A 13,574-nucleotide genomic window follows, 5' to 3' on the forward strand; every position below is an offset into this window, starting at 1 on the left:
TCTTCCGCAGATAATTAACCATTTAAATGTCAGTGATGTTGCGGTGTCATTTTTCCATTCAGCAGGCTATGACATGCCTCTTGAGGAACAAGAAAGACGGGACAGGAAAAAAAAATATTTCCATGTCTGTAAATCATATTAAATTACTGCTCTACATCTGTATCTGAAAATCTGTTGCCTCCAGATTTAATCTTAAAAGGTTTAAATGACCGTCTTAATCAATCATTGAGCAATTTCTCATAAAAATTGTCAACCTACTTGAGCACGTGAACCCTTGTTGAGGGTAGGTAAAAGCAAAGGTATACTCCCAGGCTGCTCACCTCAATTTGCACCCATTGCAGTCTGGCATTGGTATTGTTATTTGTACTCTTTAGGTTCAATTGGTTACAATTAACAATAATTTGAAGAAAAAGAACACAATTACAACTAATAATGAACATCTAATGTCTCACCTCAGATTTTAGTTGTTGATGTTTCGTTTCCATATTCATTACATAATTGTTAAAGAGAGTTGGGTGAACGTCTGTTTCTGGAGAAATGTATTAAGTAATATAGCACTGATTGCCGTGTATTTGTTATTTTTACTGCCGCCAGTTTTATTGTGATTTTTAGTCAAACGCGGTCACGCTATTGCTATCAATGAAGTTTATCTGAGTCAGAATCAATGTTGGTTGAAAACTTAACAAAACACCTTGTATGGTGCCCGCCACCACGGACTAATGTTTCCCAATCCTGCCCCATGAGGCATATAGTTCTGCACATTTTGGCTTTCTCTCTGCTCTAACACAACTGCTTCAGCTAAAAAAAAAAAAAGGTGTGAGAATTTGTTGTGGAGTTGGACCAGGTGTGTTAGAGCAAGAAGAGACAGAAAATGTTCTGAGCTGTGGGGCCACAGGGACAGGACTGCAACGCCACAGACAATGTACGATATTCACAAGCCAAGGGAGTGTGTACAAATGTTGTAACAGAACAATCCAATCAATAACAGTAAGGAATTTAACCATCTGGGAAGTTTAAGTCCAATTCTGTGCTTGATTTAATAAGAGAAGCCAAACCATCCAGTACTCCCATTGTAATTTAGAGAAGAAGAATATCTCAAGCAGTGACAATTCAATGCTAATCAAAAACTCCCTCATCACCGACTCTCCTCCACCCTCCACTGCTGATTCAATATGCAGTGATGACCCGAAATCAAGTTTCAAGTTTATTTAGAGCCCAATATTACTGTTTGTAGTCTCAAAGGGCTTTACAGGCCACAACAGTCAAAATCAAGACAGGACGGCACTCCCTGTCTTAATCCTCATGGCGGGCAAGAAAAAACTCCCAAAAACCCAAAAGGGAAATGGGAAAACGGGAGAAATCTTGAGAAGGACCACAGAGAGAGGAGACCCCTCCTTGGCCAGACAGATGTGCAATAGGTGCCGACCCAGCTGGCAGTTACAATTGCCAATAAATTTGAGCATGAACAAAGGGGATGGCGATGCTGACAGGAGGCTGACAGGGGGATGAAAGATGATAACACCAGGATGGATCAGTCCAGAGGGCAGGATGAGTCAGGATGACTGGTATCTCAGGAGTAGCATGTGTGGCGAGTAGCATGTGTGGCTCGACAGAGAGAGAGAGAAAGACAGAGAGAGAGAGAGAGAGAGAGAGAGAGAGAGAGAGAGACATTGTTAGATGTTCATTTGTTCATTTCCACATAATGGTTAAGGGAAAATATACATCGTGTGCTGAGTCCGAAATCAGAAACATACACTATTAGGTTTAATACTATGGAATACTAGCACAGGGCATCTTCAACAAATTCCCTCATGGGAAACAGTAAAAACAGTAAAAAGCACAGGATCAAGTTTAAACCAATATAGGAAATGAAGCAAACACACTGGAACAGGTGTAAACGTTCGAGCAGACCCTTACAGTGAGCCATTTTATGCATTCATCTCTGCCTGGAAATTACAAATCCAAAATCACTGTTGTGTGTAATGACACTGTAAACCTATGAAGGCTGCTGTCCAAATCCATCCAACATTTTCCTGCTGTTTACAAAGACAGTATGTTAATTGCAGTGAAACTCTGGAATAGTTTAGTCTGTTGTTTGTAATCCACAGGGGTTGGAGTTTGAGCCCAAAGGACATGCTGTGTAACTTTTCCAAGGTTACAGGGGCAGATTGAAAATGTCCCACACTCCTGGGCTTAATTATTAAATATTTCTCAGTTTATTGTGAATGTCACTGATTGCAACCAAAACGTATTCTTTGGCATGAAGCTCAAGTTCAAAACCACTACCCCCGCCATCCCTCTTGTTCTGTTTCTTTTTCACTTTTTCCTCAGGAAAAAAAAAAAAAAGTTAAATGGATGTTAGGGATATCAGAAACCTGACTGATTTTTACTTGCAATTCTAAATATGAGACCAAGATCTAAGTCAATGAATTTCTTGCCATGGATAGGATTACCACTACAGACTGAAAAACATATAGCTTGACATAAGACCGTATATAGAGTCTAGAAATATGACATAATACACTATTATGACTACCACTACCCATTGTCTAAAATGGGAAAGATTTTGACCAGTGAGATATGTAGTCCGAAACACTGGTCATTTGTAATCATAACACTCAGCTCATTTACATTCAAAATAGTGAAATTGGTCTATTTATTGCCTTTGGTCCGTCCTGCATTCTGAGACAGCCGCAGTAATCTTACCTTTATATTAGCTATTAAGTAAAGCAGAGAATCTTAACTAGAGCGTCCTGTCTGGCTCCCAAAGAGGAACATGATTGAAAGGTTATATGTTTAAAACAGTTATTGTTATAATTTTTCTTTCAAAACAATACAACCCCCCCCCCCCCAAAAAAAACCCAAAAAACCTTACAGCTTCATTTCGATATTGGCGGCAATGGCAGACAGAGTTTGATTAAAAGGTCCCGCTTGGCCTGTAATTTATGGAGAGGGATTAAGTTTCACCTAAAATTAGCCATCACCCTCAATTTATTACCTCAATTGAGAACCTGAAAAAATCTCTGTAACAGCCTCCAAACTAACACTGCCTAACCCAGGTCTGCTGATATAATGTTGCATTTTAATTCACCAGTATGCAGCGGAGAGGCCAACCCATTATAACTTACACTCAATTTTTTTTTTTCTGCAGACGCTGAAGCAAGGCTGAATATGAACTGTGTACAAGTGTTAGAAAAACATTAGAATCCAAAATAATTTTACTGAGGTAAGAAAACAGCTTCTCCCTGTTGGCCAGTTGACTTTTTAAACCTATTTGCGGTTGCCTGTTACAAAATTGCAGACAAGGCTTGCTGGCATACACGCTTTCTTCACGTAGTCTGGCCTAGGGAGACAAAAAAGCTGAAATGGACAAACCCCTTGGTGTCTTTTATAATCTGACAGAAAGCAAAAGAAATCACTGTGAAATTACACCTTAATTTATTGTCCTGTCTGAACTGGATGAATTCTACAACACATTGGTACCCTCCAAACAAAAAAGAATTTTCCGTGTATCGGTACACATGTTCTCTTGGCCAAGTAAGTTTCAGTGCAGTTCTGTCTACATTCTCAGGAGAGAGGGAGAAGAAAAGAAATTAACAGATATTCCCTCTCCCTGTCTCTGTCTCTCTCACACTCTCTCTCTCTCTTTCTCTCTCTCTCTCTCTGACCTATTCTTAGCCAAAGTCATGGCTGCTCCAGTAATATTTTTAAAGATTATTATAGTATTTTGTAACCCTTTTCCCTCTTCGGCAGCTGTCCAGAGACTTTTCACTTTTTTCCCCTGTCTCTCTCTCATTCTCCTCTTCTACTTTTCTCCTGACAGTGATCGTTGGTTGTAAAATAATAGACCATCAGCCAGCAATAATTTGCAGTCCAAACAGTGCCGACGCTCCCTGACGTTTATTGAAACCTCATCCCTCGCTCGCTGGTTTTGCTTTCCCCCTGTCCGTCGCACCGTGTTTGTGCAGACAGACCCTGAGTTCTAGCCATTGCTTTTAATAATGAGGGCCGTGGCTGGCCTTGGCTGGGGCTTGCGTGCTTGTGTTGGACTGTTTTAAGTATGGCAGGCGGGTAGGCTGCACCATAGTTAACCGTACTGAGGGGACTTGGTCTTTTCTCCCCTCCAGCCAAATCTCACCTACATTAACGCAAACCTGCAGGTTTTTATAGTATGTGTAACATATAGAACCACTTTAACACTATCCGGTTTAGAGGTAGATATGGTATGAGAGTGATTTTTTTTTTTTTTTTTTGTGGACTGTCCATGAGAGCCTTTCAAGGGATCCCTTTTGCCTTGTTTAAAGGCCATTAGTTGTGATTATTAAATTCTGAAGCTGAGATGAGATTCAAAAAACAATAGACAGCCAGAAATAAAACCAAGTCATGTCTGTTGTGAAGAGATACAAGAAGACAGCAGCTGTACTGACTTTATTACTACCAATTTTTATATTTTAATATTACCAAGCAAAAGCTAAAATTATTGGTCTTACTATTAGCCTTTCTCCGCATCAAACTTGCTGAACTATCACAAGTAAGAATAAAATGCAAAAATATGTAGAATAATATCTGCCACGCGACTACTTCACCTGAAAAAAAAAAAAATCCATACCTTCAGTAGAAACACGTTACAAAGGTTGGTTTGTGTTTCCTAAAACAGGACATTACTGGCCAAAACCAATCTTCAGGAGAGCAGGCTCAATGTTTTCATTGTTTTTCTTCTGCTGAGTTGGGTTGAGTGCTGTTTTGCTTCCTGGCCAACACGCCGGCGTTCCTGAGGTTGGTTAGGAGCGCTGATTCTGGTGTTCGTATGGGCATTGCCCTCCTCCCCCCCTTCTCTCTCTCTCTCTCTCACACACACGCACACACACACGCTTGCACACATACACACACACACACACACACACACACACACACACAGATCTACATGTGTTCAGGTGCGCATGCACGAGTACACTCACACGCACACACACACAAACACAAACACAAACAATTAACATACTAACATTTATCGCTAATGTAGCAGAACTTATGGAGAAAATGATTATTTGGACTAAAATCTGGTCATTTCCTTTTACTTGTCATCATCAAACTACTCCCATCCTATCACTGGAGCATCGGTAGGGAAGGAAATTGAGCAGGACTCATGTGAGGCAGATGAATGAACAGTGTGATTGTAAAGCTCTGTGAGGTCACCATTTAGAGTTTTTTTTTATGAGTGTTTAGATGGAGTTAGTGTGAGAGGCCGCGCATGTGTCTCGTGTCATTTCAGAAACCCACTGTAATGCATGAGCTCCGTAAAATCCAGCTGAGGAGATGGATGAGTCCAATTATCCCCCTATTTTCCCCAATGTCTGACCCTCACACACAGTTGAACTAAGAACTGGAAACACCACAAACGTGCCGTATGATGGACTTAGATAATGTGAAAAACCTGTATTTGTAGACACAGCAATTTTACTGTAATTAACTTATGACAGATTTTCAGTTTCATGTAATCATATAACAACTGCACCATAAAGTGGATGATGGCTTACAATGCTTATATAAACAAGACTTATATAAACAAGGCTTATATATTTAGGAATATTGTGATGATGTTTAAATTCACAGAATTCCTCTAACGGGGTAATATGCTTATCTTCTTTCATCTCTATACACTTATAGCTTAATTACTTGATGCAAAATCTAAAGCAACCTGTACCCAGTGACTTCATACCTTGCTCAAAATGTTGGGTGATGTCCCGCAAACTGTGGAATGCAAAGAATGCTATCAATCTAACATAAATCCCTGATCTAAATATCTCACAAACCCTCAGCACAAAGATTTATTTCAAAAAGAGTGGGAGAGAGCACAAGAAGAGAGAGAGAGAGAGAGAGAGAGAGAGAGAGAGAGAGAGAAAGAGTCTGAGATAATGAGAAAAAACCAAGGATGCATGCTTAAATATGGATGGATATGCGTGAATGGGAAGAGAATTATCATGTAAGGGGCTGAGATTGCTGTCTTGGGTCAGTGTACACTGCTGGTTTTTGAATCAGATTGTGGGTGTAGTTTGATGGGGATTTCTTTCAGATGATATGTTCACTCCTCTGCCCCAAGTTTAACCTTATCTGCTAGATGTTCAGTCGTTAAGCATAAATCAAGAATTAGAGAATTTGCAGGATAAGATCAAGACGGATGTGCTCCTACTACACAGTTCAACAAACAACTGCAGAAAATCATGCCCGTAACTGAGAATATACACATATTATTTTACATGTTATACACATTATCAGTCTTGCTTCATGATCTCAGGTTTGGTTCACATGTAATACTGCATGTTCTGTGAAGATTGTCTCTTAATGCTAAGCATGTCTTGACCTCTCTTCACAAACATTCTCCTCACGGGATGGTCCCGCTCCTCTCCTTTCTGTTCTCCCCTAGCCCTTCTTCAATTAACCATGACATGTAACAAGGGAGACGGGATTTATCTCGGCATATTAACAATGGGTGAATGTATTAACATCACTCAAGGCTGGGAAAAAAAAAAAAATCCCCCACCCTATCTAAAGCTAGCAGACAGATACGAGGAAACTTGAAGCAGGGCTGAGGAGGGGAAATTCCACAATTCCTCAGTGAACCCCAGATACTGCACTTATTGACCTCTTTATCTTTTTCTAACCGCTCCCTTTTTTTCCCCTTTCGCATCAAAGAACTAAGCACTCAAGTGGCTGAAGCTCCATATACGTGAAAACTGACAACAGCCAAAGTAAAATCACTTTGTTCCATCAGAGTTTAAATGTAACATGTTTCTTATAAATGGGTTATTCTGCTCGAGCCTTCTTGAAGTGTACATTGATAGTAAAAAGTTTTTAAATTGCTTGACGAGAAAAAAAAAAAAAAAAAAAAACTCTTGACGTTTTCACTAACTCAAAAAATGTGTCTTGTCAGTTATTATTGTTTACAGTTATTGTTTGCAAATTTCTGTAAGTCTGAATCCTGCTTTACATTTATTTTTCCTTTCTCTTCACACTGAAACTGTCTACACATGCAGTGTCTAAGGGGAAAAACCTGCCAAGAATGTGAGTTTCACTGTCTCTCTTACCCCCTCTCTTTGATCCTGACATGATGGTTTCGTCACTTGTCTGTGGATGAGTAAAGTTCCCCCATGATAATACCATTTGGCTCATCTCCTTCTCTCGGGACCTCCAGGAAATTGCATTGTATCTGTTCTTTACCACAGTAACCCCACCCTTAATTTCATCCCATCAAAATGTTTCATTTTCTACCACAGGGCCACGAAAAGATGTGAGGTGAAAGTCGACACCTCGTAGGTTCAGTGGAGGTAGGTTGCATTATAAACACTCTTCAAACAAGAGGCGAAAAGAAAGTGATTAATTTCTGCCACTATACACTTTGCTTTTCTCTCAAACAGTGTGTCTGCAAGGTATGTTATTCTTTCACTAGAAATTTATTTTCTCTTGTTCTTTCTTTTTTTTCCCCAACAGCCTTTGCTTTACTGCCCTACTCCCTCTCATCTCTCTTTTTTGACAAATCAATTGTTCTTAAATTTATGTGTGGTAAAGTATTGGTGGAAAGTAAAAGGGAAGTTCCAAGAGCTGAAACTAAAATATTTTGCCAACTCATTGTACTTTCGATGCCATCAGCAAAATTATCCATTGAAGGAAAATAAAGATAAAAACTCCAAAAGGATTGAGTTACAGCTGGGTGTGGAGAAAGCATCTGGATGATGCGTGAAAAATGGGACGAAGAAAGACTGAGCAGGAAATAGTAGTATAGGTAGGAGTGTCTTTTCTGACCTGGCAGTGAAAGCAAAGGGTGTAGAAACCAGAATTAGGCTCTTGGGTGAGGACACCAGAAGGTCAGAGACACGGTTGAAGCAATTGTGGTTACTGGCAAGCTCAAGCAACAATGTCACTTTTAAGGGAGTCAACCTCACAAAAGTGAATCAGCAGAAGTTAGGATAAAACTGAATCAATACATTTTACAGCCCCCGAATGAATAATATTTCAATGAATTCAACAGTGGATAGCAGAATGATGACAGAGCATAGCGCTTCAATGTGCTGTGTGTCACAAGTACTGTCTTACTGAATAATAATACATTTGCTACTCGTTTAGATTTTGTGCCATGTAGGATATGGTTTTAAGTGTCTGCTATTCAGTTTAACATTCTTGTACATATTTTTAAAGGCCTTAAAGTTGTTGCTGAAATGCATTTTATTGCAGAATATAGCTAATCCGTTGTGCTGTACAAAAGGCCAACACAGCAATTTATAATTAATGTAGATGGTTATAATGTGAGGATGGGTGGGAAAAGTAAGCCCACGGCCTCTTGCGCGCTAATGGTCTATAATACCACGCTGTTTGTACCCATTCTACTTTCATATGGTATACGGTAATTTGTAAAAACTGTTCAAATTAAGTGGTGAAAAAAATTGCTCGCTCTAAATGTAACAGTTATTTAACTTGCTATTTGAACAATTATATTCCTTTGAATTGGGTCACAGCAGACACGGCGACTAAATGAAAACCTGAAGTCACCTCTTTTCTCTGGGTGAGACAGCCCAGTCTGAGAGCCCACAGTGCTGTTATTAAGAGAACCGACTCCCCCCCTCCCCCTCCCAGACAACAGTCACATGTGATCCAGCTGATCAAAAACGTCCCAAGGAGGGCTGCCGTCATTAACTGGACAGCTTTGATTTATTCCTTCTGTCCCGTGACCTTAACCCTTGTGCTCTTTTACTTTTTGACCTCTGTAGCCTCAAACCCAGTCCCCCTTTCCAATACGGCCCCATGCATTAGCGACCGACCCCTCTGCACTCCTACCAGCACTGAGGACGGATTCTTCTTATGTCGTGCGCAAAGCCTTAAGAGCTGTTTATTTTGTTCCAAAGAGCACTAGCCTGCAAAAATATTTTCCATGACTTCCAAAATGATATCTGTGTTGATGTCGCTCAGAAAGGGACAGGTCCCCAGCGTAAACATAAATACTGAGAGTAGCTGTTTTCCCAGGGCACTGGAGTTTGGGTAAGGAGAGAGGAGAAAGTTTCTCTCCGTGTGAAGATTGATGGGTAAATAGTGCTGTACCTTTATGGCACCCCTGTGGGTTTACAGAGTGTCTGTTACACTAACTGCTGCTGAAGCTCATCACAGGTAGTTCTCCAAGCCACACAAACCACAGACTGTTTTTCAGAGTTACCTGCCTCCTCCACTCTTGAGAGATGATTTTAATGGACTGCCCCATATTGACACTCATCATCCAAAGAGCACGGTAACGTCACCGAGCTGCTTAAATCCAAAGGCAAAATTTATGAGATCTGTCCAGATTTTCTTGTAAAAACAGTAAGTATTGATATTTTTATGGTGATCTGAGCACTATGTTTTTCAAGGAGTTCATAAATCAAAAGATCTGTTTTGTGTCTGATGTCTCTGTGTTCTTCACAGAAAAATGTCCCACTTTTGAAAACTGATTCTCGCATCTCAGGATGCAATAGTATCTTAGGAGAGGTTTGATTTATCTGCAGGAAACAGTGTGGGCTAACAAGAGTGCAAAGGTCAAGTGCTCTGAAATTATTAGCGGAGGGATAGACCAAATAAAAAATACCAGAGTACATTAAACTTGGGTCAATACTGGCCAGTATTGCATGTCCATCACCCCGGAGTATCCCTGGCACAGACTGTAGCTGTATCCCTGAGTGTCAGGGCTGTATCCCAAGGGTAGTGTGTTGCTGGCCTTCAAAAGTTCCTTTATGCTTTTTACACCACTACTGCACATACACAGAGTGTACTACCAGTGTCAACAAAAGGGGGGAGAAAAGAGAAAAACTCGTTGAAGTTCTTTGTGGAGACATCAAAACTTTCATATGCAATAAAAATTTTTGTCAGTTAATTGCAAGGACATTATTATTTTCCCTCAACCCAATAAAAGTCAACTACACAGCAGGGAGTTGGAAAATTGCTTGCTGTTCTGCACACATCTCTGGGTTTCTGTGTAAGCATCCTCACACAGAAAACAACTGATTCACTCATAGAACATCAGTAAAGGAAGAATAAGCTATTTTCAAAGGAAGTGGATGCATAAATAATGAACAATTTATGACGCAACTTCTCTTTAACGTTCAACCCCACAACTCAGAAAGTATAAAACTGGGTAACATAAAATTAATCAAACCCAATAACTATCTTTTTTGTCAGCATGATGCAGATAGTCTGGACCATCTCTGACAACTAACATCAGTCAGTTAGATGTGACCTAACAAGTATTGCACAAAACAGGATTTCTCAGTTAGCCAGATAAGTTGAGCCAACAGTCAGGACTGTCTGTTAGGAATATTCCTAAACTGTTCTCCCAAGGAGCACTTTTGACTTTTGATTTAACTGCACAGACGCTGGGTTTGCATGGAGCCTAATATTCAGATTTTAATCGGTATGAAAACCCAACGCTCCATATAAACAAAACGCTCCATATAAACACCTCGGTCAGAATAAAGAGGCCCACATCAATTGAGTGCAGAGGGGTAGTTTAAACCTTTTCATAAACCGATCAAAAGAAAAAATGTATCATGTAAACCATTCAACCGGATTACCGGTTGGCTCCGTTCTTTCTGCGCATGCCTTCCGTCTTCACGTACATGTGCAGTGACGTATATATGTGTGACCCCACCGACACTACACTCACAGGAATCACAGGCAGACAGGATGGATTGGGTTCATAGCGCGTGATTTATTAGCACAGGCAATAAAACAGCATTAGGTTGTCAATATACAGTAAAATAATATAACACATCTCCAGCTCCATCTTAAGCTGATGAAGCAAAACACACACCAAACAAAGTCCTCGAAGAAGACGAATGCATGATGTGCATGTCACACAGCTGTTCCGATTAAATGCGGTGGTGCATGTTAACACCAGACAGTATTAGATCACATCCCTTGTAAACAGCTGAGCCGAAATCTTCAGTCAGAATGATTTCAATCAGAATCACAAAAAAGTGTGTATGTAAACCTTGCCAGTGTTACAATAGGGGTCAGTTTTAGAGGAGTATTTTCCAGTTAGCAAGGCTAGGTACACCCGTGTGTTCCCCTGGTACAGAGGGGTTTGCGAGAGTCTGTTGTCTCTCACAGTTTCTTCTTCTTACAGTGTTGTGTATGAGTGTTACATATTCAGCATATTTGGTCGTGCTTGTCTTTGACAAAGCAGTTGAGTGGGTTTTCCCTTGACTCTAAACAAATACTACAAAAATGTCCTCCGTCTAATCGCTTGATGTTAACAGCATAGCCAACTTATCAAAAACCACTAAAATTTGAGCTATATATTGTTATCAGTGTTATGTCAGGCATCTGTGAGGCCAAATGTTGCTCATTTTATGGGACCTTGAGTCTTTACACAGAAAAGTCTGCCACCGCTAACTACACATGCACACACAATTTAACCACTGTAGTATTTTCTGACATCTTGTGAATCTGCTTTCAACAAAGAGCTGCCTTGAGTTTTGTTTGTTTCGCTTGTTTGTTTTGTTTATTTTTTCAATTCTAAAATATTTTGTGGGGTTAGTCTTAAGGGCGTAAGAAAATAGCAATACACCTGAGTATCACGATATTATGTTTTGCGATACTGGGTCAATTCTCAATTCTCCGCCCGCTGGACACAGTGGCAGATTTAGTATGGGCGACATGGGCACCCACCAAGGGCGGCATCTTGCACAAAACAATTCGGAGTGGTGACATTTGTGTGATCGGTTTTCTATCGCTCATTTGCACGACACATCAATGATATCATGTCACTGTGTAGGTCAATTAGCCTTGTTGGAGTGTGTGCCTTGACTCTAGTTTGTGAGCTAGGCAGGCTACTGCCTGGGAAGGTCTCCCACTCAGAAGTACGAGATGGGGAGGGGGGCAGGGGTGGGTTGACCACAGGTCTCTTCCCTGGAAGCCCGAGGTAGGGGGAGCGGGGGAATCTTTCAAACAGTGCACCTCTAACTTTGTACAGTACTAATGCAATTAGTAAAATTAGTTACACTACAAAATGCTACCAAATAAACCACAATTTATTCATAATACTGTGAATATATAGTATCACAGACATACTGTTGCATTTTTTTCTGGTTTGTGCGAAATCATTAAGAACAATATAAAATCACTCTGCACAACACCAAAGTGAATTGGTTTAGTGATGACTCTTTGCTGACAGTGTTGGGAGATGGGTAATGTATTGACTCTTGAGTCCAAATCAACACAAATGGATAAGAAAAGATGAAAGCCATCATGTGCCCAGTTTAGGAAAAAGAGGAAAGAAGAAGAGGTGAAATGGAGAAATGCACAAAAGATAAATGTATGCAGCTATGTCATCTCTTTATGAGTATAATATTATGTAAAGTCTCAGTCTCAGACAAACAACCAGACACAATGTCCAAAAAAGTGATTCACTTGAGTGCAAAATTTACAGTAATATAAAACTTTTCAAGAACTACCACCCCCCCCCCCCCTCCCCAATGCTTAAAATGACAACAGATTTAAAACTTGTCCAACAATCTGGTCATCAGGGCCTCAAAACCCTGCTGAGCAGACATCAGCTGCGCGAGAGTCTCTTCGTGGCGCCGCTGACTGGCCTCTTCTGACTCTCGAAGGAATTGCATGAGTTCGTCATCCACCCTTCGACGTTTACGTGAAGGCATCGGTGTGCCAGCTGGTGTTATTGCTGGGCTGGATGCAGTGTCAGTGAATGCTATGACACTGCTGCGAGGTGCTATTGCCTCAGGTCTACGCACCTCTAGCCCCTCTGATGTCCCAACAACAGGGAAGACCACATCATCACCACATTCCGTTTTCTGTCCAACTAGCTTACGTAACACTGGAGTTTCATCACGATGATGTGTGTAGTCTGCAGCAAAACAATTACCGCCTAACTACCACATTACTGTTTTGGTTAACTTTCACTGAGGTAACATCATAAAGATTTTCTGTGATTGTATTGACTATAAAGTCCTGAGCTTAGTAAGGGAATTTCCAATGCTGTAGGCTAACTTAAAGGATGTCTCTATTATGCTGACATTTTTTTATCTTTTGTAATAGTCTTGGGGTGTCTTGTGCCTAGAATCAGGGGGGTTCGCTGAAGGAGGGGGTTGCCTAAGGCACCATACAAGCTAGAACTGCCACTGGCAGTGTTGTAATAATTGTAATCTATCTTCAGCCACTTGACTCTTTCACTCCAACATAACAACGTAAAGTGAGGCAGGACGTAGCAAAGGGGCGCATTGCTAATATTAGCATTAGCAAACTTAGCTGACTACTAACATTACCACAGATGGCTGAATCCGAAAGAATTAGACCGCTCCCAAGGCGTACAGAGCTGAAATGTCAGCTCATTTTGGCTTCCACAATAAAGAAGGCAGTAAGAAGACTGACAAGAGTCATGCCATTCTGATTGCATAAAAAAATAAACTTTTTTCTTACTCAGATATTATGCATATGATGGCGTGTTCTTCATACTATGACAATTTTCCTAAAATGAGATTTAAAAAATCGCAATATATCGCCTTGTTTACAGTATCGCAATATATTGCAATATATTGAAT

The sequence above is a fragment of the Chanos chanos genome, chromosome 5, assembly GCF_902362185.1.
Source record: "Chanos chanos chromosome 5, fChaCha1.1, whole genome shotgun sequence".
In the NCBI taxonomy this organism is placed as follows: domain Eukaryota; kingdom Metazoa; phylum Chordata; class Actinopteri; order Gonorynchiformes; family Chanidae; genus Chanos; species Chanos chanos.